Source organism: Phodopus roborovskii, unplaced genomic scaffold (genome assembly GCF_943737965.1).
Source record: "Phodopus roborovskii unplaced genomic scaffold, PHOROB, whole genome shotgun sequence".
Classification (NCBI taxonomy): Eukaryota; Metazoa; Chordata; class Mammalia; order Rodentia; family Cricetidae; genus Phodopus; species Phodopus roborovskii.
The window spans coordinates 529,429-545,682 of NW_026125545.1; positions in this window are offsets into that span (position 1 = coordinate 529,429).

The window sequence follows — 16,254 nt, forward strand, 5'->3', positions numbered from 1 at the left end:
CCAAAGATGCCACTGAGTTCATGCTGTGTTGGCCATCTACTTCTGGGCATGGGCCTGCCCTTAAGAGTAGTTTGTATACTGAGTGAGACTCTGCTGGAGAAAAACTGATTTTTCCTTTTTGAGTGCTTATCATCATCAATTGGAGATGGCTTCCGAGTTAGGAATGGGTGCTTGAATCTACTTTTCCTCTCAACACTAGGACCCCATCTGACACAGACCAGTGCAGGACCTGTGTGTGCAGCTCCGGACTCAGAGTTCATGTCTGTTGTTCCGACAGTGCTTAGAAGGCCTTGTTTCCTCCGTGTCCTCCAGCCCCTTTGGCTCTGACATCCTTTCCATCTCGTCTTCTGTGGAGTTCCCTGAGCCCTGAGGGGAGGGATTTGATAGAAACACCTCATTTAGGACTGAGTTGTTCCAAGGCTCTCACTCTCTGCACAATCTTGCTGTGGATCCTTGTATTTGTTCCCATTTACTGCAGAGGAAAGCTTCTCTGATGATGACTTAGCAAGACTGGTCTATGAGTATAGCAGGATGTTGAAATGTTGATAAGAGGTTTTTTTTTTTTTTTTCCTTTTGCTACGTTCCTCAGCAAAGCAGTAGTATTTGGTTACCCCCAAGCCCCTGGCCAGCCTCAAGTTCTCAGTGAACTGGCTGCTCCCACAACTCGAGTACCACCACTGAACCAGTGTATCATGCAGCCAGGCCACCACTGTAGAGAGCAGGTTTGTAGCTAGGTTTGTGTTTACCTTTCTCCTTTGGAAGCCTGCAGAGTAGCATCCAGTAGCATGGTCACTATTCCCTATGGGCGGAGGAGACTCTGGGTAGGCACTGGCTAGACTCCTCCATGTTTAATGAGTTATGCAGGTGTTGTCTTCAGCAACAGGGTCTTACTATCAATTTTTGGGGAGCAAGTGATAGACTTGGCAATAGCCTAGGTTGTTTGAAGGTTCCTGTGGATCCCCATTGGCCCACAACTTGATTAGGTGCAACCCATTCCTTGTAGTGGAAGTGTCATTTGGTGATGCAAGACAGTTGGGGCTCTGTCTCTCCCATTATTAAATCACCTTCCCATATGCAAAGATTCCATAGTTTTGGCTTTCCCTCTCCTGCCCCATTTGACCCTCCTGTTCCAGCCCCTCCTCCGTCCCTAGCCCTATGTATTTCGATGTTCACATTTTGGTAATTTACTTACATGTTAAATCAGGTATGGGGGGGGGGGGCTGCAGCCGCTGTCCATGCACTGACTCGAAGAGCGCTTCTGCCACCTTGTGGGCACTCCGGGGAACTCGAAGAATTTTTCTAGAGGAAGAGAGGAATTTGATAAATTTCATTTCAAATTTACTTCAACAGCTGAGAATTTAGCCAAGTACTAAACAGATTAATTTTTTGCCTTTGTGAAGGCCGGGGCGCCTTTGATCACTTGGTTGTTTTAATGAACTCAATGTGGTTGTTTCCGATTTGGCCTTGGAAGTCTTGGCAGGTAGCCCTGGTCTAAGTGGGAGCTCCCCGCCTCCAGGTTGGGCTAATCAGTTGGGCAGGGTTGTCCTTCCCTCTGATGGGAGGTTTACAGAGAGGGAAAGAGTAGCTTTGTTTCAAATTCTGCCAGGACACATCAGTTGTTTCCAGACTGCCATCTTTCGTGTGATTCTCCGAAGGTTCGATATTAAAGAAGGGGAAATTGGAGTGCACCTGTCCGTGGGAGAAGTCCCTTGTCCTACAGCACTACATTTTTGTTAAATTAATACATTAAAATATGTTTTTATTACGGTTTATGACTTGGATTTCTTTTAAGCTCCCAGATCTTTGTGTTGAGGAGGACTTTCTCCCTGTGTCAACCACCTGCCCTCTGTAACAGCCAGAGAAGTCCCGGGGACCTTCTGGTACCAGTTTTGCCCAGCAAGTTTCATGTGGGACTATTTGTGATCACATCCCAAGTGATTCAGCTGTGCTGCTATCTTTAGTGTCTTGTTTCATTTCACACAAAGCTCTTTTCAGATCCACTGAAGACATTCTGATATCATACCATGGCCCTGCAGGGTCAGAGGAAATAATGTGGCTATTCACTAGTTGTCTTACAGTGGGGTGTTTAGTGTTTGCTTGACAGACTGGCTGATGACAAGAAGAGACTAAGACCCTGCTGCTTCACATTAGAACAAAGCATCTTAGGCTAAAATGTGGCTTTCAAGGAGTGCAAACTGTTTTTCTATTGCTTCTCACTTTTGACATCAGGCCCACATTGCTTGGGTATGGCTATCCAGATGGCCTCTTCTCTATGGGGGTCCCTCCCTTGGTGTCCTGTTTGTAGTAAGCAAATTGGCCCAGAATTCACCTAAGTTAGCATAAGTCATGGAGACATCTAGCTGAAGCTGTTGAATATTAAAATTTGGTTGTTGTTCTTGGAAGCTAAAATATATCGATGGCAAGCTAGTCCCGTTTTTATCCTTTTGGTTTTTCTGATTGTTTTCTGTACCTGGTCCAGTTTTAAAAGCTATTTGTGGTCATATCAGATGTGAGAATAATAGGGCACTCAAGAAAAGGGAGATATTGGACTTGCTTCATGGAATATTTCATACCACTGGCGGCTTTCATGCCAGGACTATTTTAAACTGGGGTCCCCACTTGGGGAGCAAGCTTATGATCAGGTCTGTGAAAAATAATCAACTCCATGAATATCATTTGAGATTTATGCATCCAAAAATGACTTGCTTTTTAGGAGGGAAAAGAGAAAAGAAATGGCATCCATGATTTATTCTTTGCTGATTAACTTGTCATTGCCCTACTGTTGCTGAGCAATAACACTAGCAATAATACTTCCCACCCTTTACTGAGTGTCTCTGGAAAGTGTGCGTATTAGTGTTCTTACAAGCTGATAGTTCTGCTTGGGGTGACTTGAAGTTTTTTTGATAATGCCCACACTGTCCGTGCTTCAACAAAGCTAAAATAGAGAGTACAGAGTTTACATTTCAGGAGATCTCACTATCAGGCAGTTTAATGTCACCGAGGGGAGTAGTTATATAATGGAGAAATGCCCTGTTGGCTGCTGGCACATATTGGAGCCAGTGTCTTTTTCTCACCAATGTGATCTTGGCTGAAGGGCCTCTTTAGCCTAAATTTTCTCACTTGGAAAGTGGTTGGTATGAAATTCTCCATTGTCCTTTCTAGTTTTAGAATTCCATAATCTACCTTTGGAAGAAGAAGAGGTTTTGATTGACTTCTCTCTTATAAATAGCACTCTCAGGAGCTGATCTTGTATTTACATTCCAGTGGGCTTTAAAATATTACCAGAGAGGCTGAAGGACATCATACATTCATACATTCACCTGTAGCACTCTCTTACTTCCCTGTCTTTCCAGTCATTTCCACACCCACAAGGAAGCAGGTTAAGCCCGTGCTCAAGAAGTAAGGGATGAATTTTGCAGAAGTAATTTAATATTTGATGTATTAGAAGGCCACATTAAAGTGATAATCCTGGAAATGGACTATAATGTATTTTCTTACACATTTTTAGAGGTTAGCATCACACATATTTGAATAGTCTCCATAATCTTTTAGTTTTTTGAGCTTTTATATGGTCTTAATTTGAAGACTAAAGTTCTATTTAAAGGACTTAATTTCTAGACTCTTCCCCAACCCCATGTATTTAGCACTGACAGGCCAGGTACCTATTAAAATACCCTGAATTTGAAGGGTCCAGGGCTCACGGTTTCTTTCTACAGTTCATTCCATCTTTTGACATTTTGTTTCACTTTACTTCTGGATACTATCACGCTTCCCCAGTGTCTGGCAGCCTATGAACAATGATGATCCAATTAAAGGAATCCCAAGACTTTTGTTAGATGGGTTGAGAAGAATACAGCTCAGCTCCCTGCTTCTGTCGTGGTGTCACACTTCTCCACCATGATGGACTAGTAAACTCTGGAGCCATACGCTAAAACGAATGCTTTCAGTTGTGAGTTGCTTTTGGTCATGGGATTTTTATCACAGCAACAGGAAAGAAACTGATATAGACCTGGAGAAATGTATCTGCGCCCAGATCTTGTTTGGATAAGGAGATCCTGTATTAGATTATACATTGCCTAGTATGAGACTTTGTGAATCTCAGGCACAGAGGGAACAAATATTCTGCATGTGGAAAGGCTGGGAACTACATTTCCAGAACATGGCAACCACAGTGTCTCCTATCCTGTGTACTCTTCTTGCAATGTACCTTGCCCTCTCTTATCAAAAGGTGAAGTCTATTTGCTTTTCTGATTCTGGTCAGTTCTGTGGCTTCTTTGTTAAGTAGAATTTGGTAGTAATCATGTTAGCCCAGTTTTGGTCAATTAGTCTGCTGGAGTTGGAAGTAACCGTGTAGAAAACATAATTATCTAGAGATCACTGTGCTGTGAGAAGTCCCAAGCCAGGATGGAAGGTTTTGGAGAATAAAGGCAGTGGGTGAGGGAAAATAGAGATAAATAGAAAAACAGAAAGAAAAGACAGGTAGGTAGAGATAGAGATAGGCAGAGAGATAGAGATGAGAGATGGGTATGGAGATGAAAAGGGATAGAGAGTAAGGAAGATAATATTAGAGTCCTGAGAAACTAGAATCATTAGGATACAATTGCATCACCTGATCCCAAACCCCCACAATGGTCACCTACAGGCTGAAGAGCTAGGACAGTTGCTTAGTTCAAGAAACCAGAAGCTCTAGAATGAGAGAGGCCAACATGTAACCCCCAGTCCAAAGCTGAAGAGACAAGAGCTCCCTGGAAGAACACTGGTACCAGTCTATGTTTAAAGCTGAAGAGTCTAGCTAGAGTCTGATGGCCATGGGCAGCAGCAAGAGAAGAGGCACCCTACTTAAGAAATCTCCCTTTCTCTGGGATGGAGTAGGGATGCTTCTAGGATGATGTTATGTGTGTGCACATTCAAGATAGGTCTTTACCATTCATCTTACTGGCCCAGGAGCCAGGCTTCAGTAGAATCATGCAAGCCTGATTACACGTATCCTTTACTGATTCTCTAAGAATTCATTAATCAAATTGACACCTAGAATTAAGTATTCCAGGAAAACAGAGGCCAGCAGTCTCTGAGGTACCAGAACACGAGTGATAAAACCATCCTGTAAATGGGTCTCCCATTTCCACTGTCCCACTTGATGCCAATAGGGTCAGAGATGGTCAAGCCAGCTTCTCCTTTTTAGCTCCAGACCTACAAAAGTGTGAAGAAAACAATGGTATCCAATCACTCAGTGTTGAAATAGGATTTCATGCCGTTATAAGTACTAGTTTCAGGTTTCTCTTTTTCTGTGAGACCGCTGGGGAGTGCTGATGGACTTGGCCCTGTAGCACCCACTGTCAGTTCAGGATTCCTTTCCCTCAAGTCCTCTAAGCCAGTTATTCTCCACTCTGTCTGCTTTGTAGCTTCCAACATTGAACTAACTCCAATTTCTCCTTAAGGATCGACATTTTATTTTCTCTTTGCTATAATTTCTTCTTCTTTTTTTAGTACATCATAGTCAAGGAGGTAAAGACCTTTAACCTTAATGTTTAGCGGAATATGTATGGTGTTTTATTGATAACTTAGAATAGTAATGGTGACTTTGGGCTTTGGGCACAGAGAGAATGGGTTTTGTGAGTCATGTTGGCTTAGGACTTCTCCACAAAAGGCAGAACTATTTGGGGATGACTCAGGGGCCAAGTCAGATTGTGATTCTGGCCAGAAACATTCCTGGGGGTATGATTACTATGGGAGCATAGTAGGTGCTACAACTGCCTCTGAAAAAGAGGCTCCTGGGTGCCAGTGGGAGACATACATACATACATACATACATACATACATACACACACACACACACACACACACACACACACACACACAATTTGTAGTTTTGTAAATATACAGAGATTATTTTTTAAATTTTTTTATTTATTTACTTAGATAATTTCATAGATGGGTACACTATATTTTTATCTCATCTACCTCTCACTCTCCCTTCCAGCTTTTCCTGAACATCTTTCAATATATACCCCTACCAACTTGAGGTCTTTTATTTATTTATTTATTTATTTCCAATTCATGCTGCCACATCATAGGGGCCACACATCTGTGGAGAAATGACTCTCCCTTTCCCAATAACCATCAATTGCCAATAGCTTCTCAGCTAGGAGTGGGGCCTTATGAGCGCCCTTCCACTGCTGGAATGTTTACTGGTTTGATGTTCTGCAGGCCTTACACAGGAAACCACGGCTCCTGTGACTTCATGAGTGTGGTGGTCCCATCATGTCCAGAAGATGCTGATTTGCAGCCATCTTCCCTGGTTTCTGGCTCTTACAGAGTCTTCTACAATGTTCCCTGAGCCTTAGGAGGGAGTAGGGCTGAGAACTTTGACAAGTTGCAAGTTGTGAGCCTTGGTATTAACTACTATTAACTACAAAAAGAAGCTAATCTAAAAGGGCTGAGATGTACTGATATGTGGGTATAAAGATAAGTGTTTAGAAGCACATTGATATTGTGTTCATTTAGCAAAATAATAGTAGTGGCATCTTCCCTAGGGCTCTCATGGGTTCCTGGCCAGACTCACAGCACCAGGCATGAGTTCCCAGTCAGAAAGCAGTTGTTTACCCCGTAACATTCACGGCACTATTGCACCAATGAGCACATTTTGCCAGGCTGGGGAAGACTGTTAATGATTTTCTCCAGGACCTTACACAGCACCTTCAAGCAGTATGTAAGCTAGACAGCACGGAGAAAGCTTCCCAGTGTCAGGTTGACTTCCTCATAACCTGTGACAACATGTGTTTTCAGAAATAGGATCTTATCATCAAGTTTTCAAGTTTTGGTGGGCAGCCAAGAGCACTGGCATCAGACCATTATTTTTGAAGGTCTCTTAAAGAGAGGTATTCCACACCTGACACTGTAGGCATTTTATTTATTTACTTGTCTGTTTATTGTGTTAACTATGTTTTCTGGGAAAAGCATTATCCCTCCACATTGGGTACTTCCATTCAAAATCTTTTATTATTGAATTTTGGTGAGATTGTAAAAAAGTAGGTTCATGAAGATTCTCAAAGAAGAAAGCAGACCTCCCTCAATCTAGACCTTCTAGATTGGGATTGTCATTGTTCAAATGTCAATTAACTACAGCAATGGTGACATTGTGAAGGTGATGTGGTGCATTAAACATTTCTCTAGGAAAAATAAGAGCTGGTGTTGCATGTGGCTGAAAACAACCCCCACCCCCGTGACTCTTCTCTGACAATATGATCGAGTTTTGAGACCAAAACAATGAATCAGGTGGGTTTTTATTTTGTGTTGCTTTTTTTTTTAATAATCTAGGACCCGAATTTCATTAATTACTACTGTTGTTGTTGTTTAAATTCCAAAAACTTAGACTGAAGTTAGACTGAAGTTTCTATTGAACTTAAAGGGAAAAGCCCTTACCATTAGGTGGACCTATGATTTCACAAGAAAAATAAAACAGACCCATCAAAATGAAGACACAGGCAGCCTCTGTTGCTACTACTCCCCGCCTGGTTTCACTCTCTCTGCTTCTTTGATGTGAAGGTGTGGCACACACAATTTGGAGAGAGCAATTTTGAGCATAAGTCTTAGATTTAATGGGGAGCTGGATGGAGAGAGGTGTGTGCAAAGGGGCAAAGCACGTTTGGAGGAGACATCTTATTGACCGACTCCAAGGGCAACGGGAAAGTGGATTCAACAACTTGGGGTGAATCCACCAGAAAAAACTTGGGTGTGAGGATCAGACAGAGGGAACTGACCTGTAGTGTTTCTCCAAGAAGTTCAAGAGAGACAACCAAGAGTGAGGAGATTTCGGTGAGTGGGAGAGGCAGGCATCAAGAAATGGAAAAGGAGAACGAGTTTTGGAGTCTGAAGGGATTTTATAGACCCTAGATGACTCCCTAACTCATGTGGCATTCCAAGTCTTGTGGTAGGAGGAACTTGTCTGGTAATAAGATGTTTATAACCCGAGAGGAAAAACCCAATCAAGTAACTCTAGCCAAATTTAAGGGATGCCAGATGGGGGGAGTACTTAAACACATGGGTCTGACAGAATTCTGGGATTCAATCCCTGTATTTCCTAACTAGTCACATGATGTAGGCCTACTGATGTATTCTCCCTGACACTCAGATTTCTTTTTAATCTTTAAAAGTTAGATAATAGGGTATTTTATAGGGTTAGTCTGAAGTTCCAGAAACATTGTCAAGCATTTAGCAGGAGTCGGACACAGTATATGGCAGCTGCTGTCCCCAGCCTCATCTTCATCTGGCAGAGATGCTCTCTGCTCATGATTCTCCTCAATAGAATACTGTTTCCAGAAAGTTTCTGCCCCAACAAGACTACATTTTCCCCAACCATCTTAGCATTTAAGGGGACCACTGTGATGAAGTTCTGTCCATTGTGATGCCAGGTAAAGTCATGTATATCACTTCCAAGTCTAGTCATAGGTACTGCCTATGTGACTGGTCACATTCACTATTTGCTCTTTGCTGGCTGAGATGGGGACATTTTAAGTTTGGTTCCTGGGTGATGATGGGGAACAAAGATTTCAGAGTTACATTACAATTAGTTACATTAGAGCAGTTTGGGTAATACCTTAGGGTTTCTATCACTGTAATGAAATACGCTGCCAAAGGCAAGCTGGGGAGGCCAGGGTTTATCTAACTTCCACTTCCATATCCCTGTCCATCAGTGAGGAAGTCAGGACAGGAACTCAGGGCAGGAACCTGGAGGCAGGGGCTGATATGGAGGCCATGGAGGGCGCTGCTTACTGACTTCTTTATCACCCCTTGCTCAGCCTGCTTTCTTATAGAACCTGGGACCACCAGCCCAGGGATGGGTTCACCCACAATGGTCTGGGCCCTACCCCATTAGTCACTAATTAAGAAAATGCCCTACATACATGTTGGGCAGTGGCAGCACATGCCTTTAATCTGAGAACTTGGGAGGCATGTGATCTCTGTGAGTTTGAGGCCAGCCTGGTCTACAGAGTGACCTTAAGGGCAGCCAAGAAAGGCTACACAGAGAAACTTGAAAACCCAACCACACCAAAACAAAAAACCCAACCCCCAAACAAATCAAACATACAACCATACAAACAAATAGGGAAATAAAAAGCCCTATAGTCCGATCTTCTGGAGGCATTTTATCAATTGAGGCTCCCTCCTCTCAGATGACTTTAGCTTGCTGCCAAGTTGACATAAAACTATGCAGCACAGGTAATTACTTTTTGAAACCAAGCAACTTTCAAAGTTCTAAGTGTGTTGGTTTGATATCTACAATCTAGCCTAGTTGGATCATCTGGAAACTCGGTGGCTGGAGTTTCCGTTCAGTGGCAAAGACAGTTTTTACTCTTATTTGCAACAGCTGCTCTTCCCTCACCACTTTCTGAGAAAACAGAACACAACAAACAAAGCCAAACAAACCACCACAATTACAGGCCACTTCACAGAGTCTGGGGAGTCTGAGCAACGTAGTAGAACAAATGGAATTTGTCTAGATGGGAGTGGGTGGCATGCCTACCCTTCATTTGGGCAATGGTGGCGAGGATGTGGGCAGCAAATGTGAGTCTGTGCCAGAGGGCCAGATTGGAGGGTATGGAGCCTGCATGCTGTTCACCTGTGCTCATCCTCCCCCCAGACATCTCCACGTGTGTGTCTTCTTTTTGGGCTCTGTGAGTTGGCCTTGAAGGTAAGACATAGAACTGGCAGTTAAGAAGCAGTTATTAGTCTCCCAGTGGCTGGGATGATACATAGTCAATGAGAAAGGCTCAGAGTCCCAGGGAGAATGGTTAAAGTTTTGGGTTGCAGGATCAGGAAGTGGCCAGTGATACCCTGACTCGAGGCAACCTAGGCATGTGCATCAGAAAAGCCAGCACTCTTATTTAAAGTGGTGAAGTGTTATTTTTACAGCTGTGAATCCTGAACCACAGACTGAACTAGAACATTTGACTGGGCTGGTAGTCAAGAGTCAGTGGCCTTAGGGACATGGTAGGTGGGAACTGATTTTACACCCATTTCTTTCTTTCACCTTCTATTCTCAAGGCCATTGTTAGTGCAGACTTAAGTTTATAAATTTTGAGAAAGAATGTGAGAAAACACATGGTTGAATTTTTTTAATATGAATTTTCTTTATTCTTGATAATTTCCTATATGTATGCATGGAAACAGGGACATTTCCATCTCCGTTTTCCCTGCTGACTCCTCCTATGTTTTCACATAACATGATCCTCTTTCCTTTAAGAAAAATAACTCATTATGTTCAATTAGTGCTGTCCATCAGTGTATGGGTGTGAGATCATCTGCTGGAGTGTGAGAAATCTACCAATGGCTACACATTAAAAAACAAAAACAAAACACAATTCTTCCTCTTCCAGCAGCTACCAGCTGCCTCAGTGAGGGGTGGGGCCTGCAGAGCGCATCTGCTAACTATGCCAGCATTTTGGCTGGTTTGATCTTATTCAGGTCTTGTTCAGTTCATCTCAGTTGTGAGCCCATGAGTGTTATAGCCATGCCAAAGGCAGACACTTGCTTTCACAGCATCATCAGGGTTTCACATTATTATTACTATTATTATTATATATTTTTTGAGACAGGGTTTCTCTGTGTAGCTTTGTAGCCTGTCCTGGCTCTCACTCTGTAGTACAGGCTGGCCTGGAACTCACAAAGATCTGCCTGTCTCTGCCTCTCAAGTGCTGGGATTAAAGGCATGTGCCACCATCGCCAGGCATGCTTTCACATTCTTACTTTCTCCCCCTCTTCCACAATATTCCCTGAGCCTCAGTATGTGGTGGTTTAGAAAGATGTCCCATTTAGGGCTGAACATTCGGTCTCTTATTTTCAGTACTTTGACTAGTTAAGTATCAGCATATCTTAGCGTCCCACTGTAAGAGGCTTCTCTGACCACGATTGAGAGCACTCCAGGCTACAGCTATAAATATAAACATTTAGAAGGCAAACTGACAACATTTAATGCAATAACAATTTGACCACTTAGCAAAATAACAACAGCAGGTTCTACCTTAGGGTCTATGACCTTCTCCGTTATGTCTTGACCAGAATTGTAATAGCAGGCATGGAAGAAACTCCCTCCTGGGGAGCAGGCCTGAAATCCGACCAGAATGCAGTTAGCTGCCCGTACAGTCATGTCACTGCTGTGCCAGTGGCCAGAGCTTGCCTTCCAGGTTAGAGACTAGCACTGGCTAATACCAGCAGCCCACAGAGTATTTTCTAGTGCTTTGAAAGCTAGCTGGAAGGGAGGCAGTTTATGACTGGGTTGAGAATTATTTCTCCATGTTCTGCAGCCAAAGTGTGTGGTGTCTTCAGCAATAGGATATTATCATGTAGCGGGGAGGGTAAACTTCTGGGCTCCCCTGACCAGTAACTCAGAGGGAGATATCTCATGTCTCTCACTGTGATTTTCATTAAGTAACTCAAGTCTCCTGGGGTGGGATTGTTCAGGCATGTAGGATAACTCCAGTTTTCTGAAAGAAAACATGTTTGTAGTCTTTTATAAAAGTATAGTCATGTTTAATTTAATTTATATGACAAGGAAGATTATAGAAAGTACTGGGACCTATTTGGGAGTGAATCCAAAGTATCAGGCACTTGCAAGTTCTGGTGTGTCACAGCTGAATGACAAGAAAATAGTACTGCTTTGAGTCTTTTTTCTTTCTGCTACAGAATGTTGACGAGGAGTGAGACTAATATTTTGAGAGGTGTATGGTATTAAGCTTGCTTATTCTCAGGTGATAATGAATGGACCGCGCCCCCTATGGACCTGATGCACTATTATCCTTGCAATTAGGTTTCTGATCTCATGACTCCAAGCTATTAAAAATATTTCAGTATTCGTCTGTCTCAGAAGACACTGTTACCTTAGCAACACACATAGCACCATCACACTCAAGATTGCAGTAGCTGAGACAAATCTGAGGTCAAGAATAAGCCCTAGAGAAATCAACCAGAAAGAACCTAGCCTGGTCAGTGACCACAGAGGGAACAGGGGACCCTGGGTCAGTCAGAAGACAAACAGTAGCTCATCTGTGTACTTGTAAATTAACTCTCATTTTTAGTGTTTTGTCATGAAATTTCTTTATTTCTCCCTAAACTTTGGATTGAATGCTGTCTTCTGTAATTGCTACTAGGGCCAAATTTAGCAGAGAGCAAGGCACTAGAAGACCATGGCCTTTGAGGAGGAAAGTCCAGTTTTGATCCATGTGGGCTTGTCCTGATTAGGTAGGGAATGCATCAGAGTGTTTCCAGATGGCCCAAGAGAAGAGGTGTTCTGTGAACTGCCTATGGAGTCCTCTCAGGAACCCAGGATCTGAGAGTAAGCTAAGAGTCAGCAAGAGAACATGGGCATTATGCCAGCAATCTGAGCTCTGGAGGACCTGTGCAGCAGCTCCACAGGAGAATGCAGACTCAGGCACTCTTCCAATTCAGCTTGGGAAGAACCTTTACTGTGCCCAGACCCTTGATTCATAAGAAGACAATGAGGTGGGCATTGTTTTCAGTCAGAAAGCTGTGGCTATTTCCTATGCTGAAACAGAAAATGAACAAGCTCCACTTTGAGCATGCTGGTTCTGGGAAGGCAGCTTTGGTTATACGAGGGACTACAGGTCATGCCCCTGTCAGAACTGCACTCTGATACACCCAAGAGGATAATGCACAGTGTTTCTCTTAGGAATTCTTTCCACTTATGTGTTTCTCATTGTTACTTTGGCACAGAGGGAGCAAGGGGATCTATTTTGAGTAACATCAATATAAAGTTTAAAATTTTCATTTTTCAGTCATTGTAATGATACCATATTTAAAATTTTAGTGCCTAAAGAATTTAGACAATTTCAAATCTATTGAAAAGAGCAACAGAAAGTCTCTTGGATCTTCTCCACCTAGATTTTGAAACACTAACTTTTTTTTTTGCCTATTTACCATCTATTTTGCTCTGAAACAGTGGCCCATAACTCCTAAATAGTCAAATATAAACATATCCAAATACAAAGGGCCCTCTGCTTCTTGATCTTCAAAAGGAACAACAATAAGGAAATCAGTGCTGATGCAGTGCTGTTCTACCCACAGACCCATGTGTCTTGATCTGTTTTTTGTTGCTATGTTGGAATACTTGAGACTTTGCAAAGAAAAGACGCTTATGGAGGTTGGGAAGTTGAACATTGGGCAGCTGCCTCTGGCAAGGACCTTGTGCTACATGGTGGAAAGCCAGAAGGGCTAGTGGGCACACAGTGCAGGGGACAAAACAACCCGATCTTGTGGGAACCAACCCAGTCCCACTAATCTCTCTCTACAGTCACATCATTTATTTGAGTTCCTGCCACCAAGAACAACCACAGTGGCAATCAAATTTCAGTGGGAGTTTTGGAGGAAGCAAACCAAAACATCACATGCCTCTTTTTCTTTTCTAGTCCAGAAATTATTTAGGAACGCACATTGAATTTGGCTGTGTTGTCTCTTTGATTTCCACTAGTCAAAAACAGCTCCTGGAGATTACATGCCTTCATCATGGGATAGTCCTTCAACCTAAGCTGAATGCTTCCAAATGACCAGACTCAGGCCATGCATTCTTTGTGGAAGTACCATAAAAATGGGTGGTACTCATTAGGAGAAATTAGTATTTTCTCTCTATTTGATTAACACTTGGTGCTCAATTTTACAAAAACAGTGCTATCTCTAAGAAGAAAACTATTACCTAGCCTGAAGGCTATGTGACTCTGGGCTAGATTAGCTGCTACTCTCATTACACATTCCCATCACCATCTTCACTTGCTAATTGGCATTCAGCTAGGGGAAGTGCTTTCTTTCCTTCATTTATCTCTAGCAACATAATCCTCTGGAATGCTCTTTCCCATGTGTAATATCCTACACATGTGATAGCATGTTTATCTTGATGTTCAGGGTGTCCTAGATTTGGCTAGTGCAAACCCCTGCAAGCTTGTTCTTGTGTCTTGTCTTTAAGGACTGCCTATTTTGTGGTCTAACAAGACAGTTTTGGCTTACTTTAAATTTTCTTTACTCCAGATTTGGAATTATCTTTTTCTTCGAGAAGCTGGTTCCTGGAAGATGGTATTTAAGAATCTAGGTCTGGAGGTTAGATGTGCTCATTAGTACTGAGATGTCTGTGATGCTGCTGCTCATATACCTTCTTAGTGGATCAAGTAAGATCTCTGCACATTTATTTACATATAAATATATCTTCATATCCAGATATGTACTATATTATTTAGAGCTAGATTAGAGAACCATTGTGTCATTTCATACACACACACATACAAACACACAACACACAACACACAACACACAACACACACACACACACACACAGAGAGAGAGAGAGAGAGAGAGAGAGAGAGAGAGAGAGAGAATTGTCTATAGCATAACCATCAGGAGCTGGTTAAGAAGTCTGAATGATGACTGGTTAGGAATGGAATATGTGTGGGCTAGACAGCTGTGGATACAAACTATAGCTTTGCTCAGAGGGAGGAAGGAAGGAAGGGCAGTTGCAGTTAAGTTGTTGCTTGGATCCAGAAAGAAAGAGGCTATTTCCCCCCTAGTTAATAGACTTAAAACAATAACATTGAAGGTAAGATTTAGTTTTTCTTTGTTTAGGATTTACCTTATTTGTGTTGAATCTCTATGTGCATGTGAATTTAGATGACTGAAGAAACCAGAAGAGGGCTTTGAATCCTATGAAGCTGGAGTTAGACAGTTGTGAGTTGTGTCATATGCTGGAAACTGAACCTGGGTCCTTAGCAAGAACATCAAGCAACTTTTACCTTTGAACCAAGTCTTCTGCTCCTATATTTATGTTTATAAAAATTATTATGGAAAATACACAGCCTCAATCCCTATTATGTGAAATGTTTTTTACTTTTTGTTTTTTGAGGGGCGCACTACCCAGCTCCCAAATAAGTCACACACGGGGGCTTATTATTACTTATGAATGCCCAGCCTTAGCATGGCTTATTGCTAGCCAGTTTTTCTTAAATTAACCCATATACCTTTCCCCTCTGGGATTTTATCTTTCTTGCTTCTGTATATCTTATTTTTTTCTTTACTTCATGGCTGGCTGGGTGGCTCAGTGGCTGGCCCCTAATGTCCTCCTCTCCTTGTTCTCTTTGCTATTTTTTTCTCTCTTTGTTGATCCTTCTATTTATCCTCTCTGCCTGCCAGCCCCACCTGTCCTTTCTCCTGCTTTGCTATTGGCCAGTCATCTCTTTATTAGAGCATCAGGTGTTTTAGTCAGGCAAAGAATCACAGCTTCAGAGTTAAATGAATGCAGCGTAAACAAAAGTCACACACCTGAAAATAATATTCCCAATACATAAGACTAATGTTATTTGTGATGGACATCCTTTAGCAAGGTTGTGTGTGTGTGTGTGTGTGTGTGTGTGTGTGTGTGTGTGTGTGTGTGTTTTCAACAAGGAACCTACACTGACTCAAAACATATAACTTACAAAAGGGGCCACTCTTGGTACTTCCTGGCTTTGGACCAATGAATGTTGATATATTCGCCATTCACTGCCCTAAAAGCCCATGCTTTTCCTATCCCTCAGTACCTTTGCCCCTCCTCTTGTTCATTGTCTCCACAGTTTTGCCCTTTCCACAATGTGATAGAGTTGTGTTCATAGAATCTGAGTGTTTTTACTTAGTGGGATTCTAAACAATCTTTAAAGACTTGCAGTTGACTAAGTCAAGCCTATTAGGCATAATTTCTCTTTTGATTAAAGCCAGATGATTTATTAAAACCTTTTAACAGTAGCACTTAGATGCCTGTTGACAGGGGAAAGGTGTGCGTATGCTTCACCATGAACTTGCTTCCATTTTGTTTTAGCTTTCAGGAGAGAATATTTGTTGCAGCCCACCCTAGGCAGAAAGTGCCTAGAAAGGGACTTCTAGAGAATTTTAGCTTAATCAAGTTGATCCATCAAAAGACCATCACATGTACACTTACAATTCACTTATATATGTTTCTCCACTTATCATATCTAACATCCATTCTTGTACTTACCAAACTTATGACTTGATATCTAAACTTCTAATCTTATGCCTTCTCCAAAAGTGAGAAAGTGATTTACCTTATCCTCAATATATTTGTTGATTTTCTTAATTCATTAACTTTTCTGCTCCATATCAGCAATTCCCATATCCCCATCTCCTTGATTTCTTATCCATCCTTGCCTCCTTGATTTCTCTTGCACAGTCTGGCTTTTCTGGATCCTGAGAAATATGTTATATTCC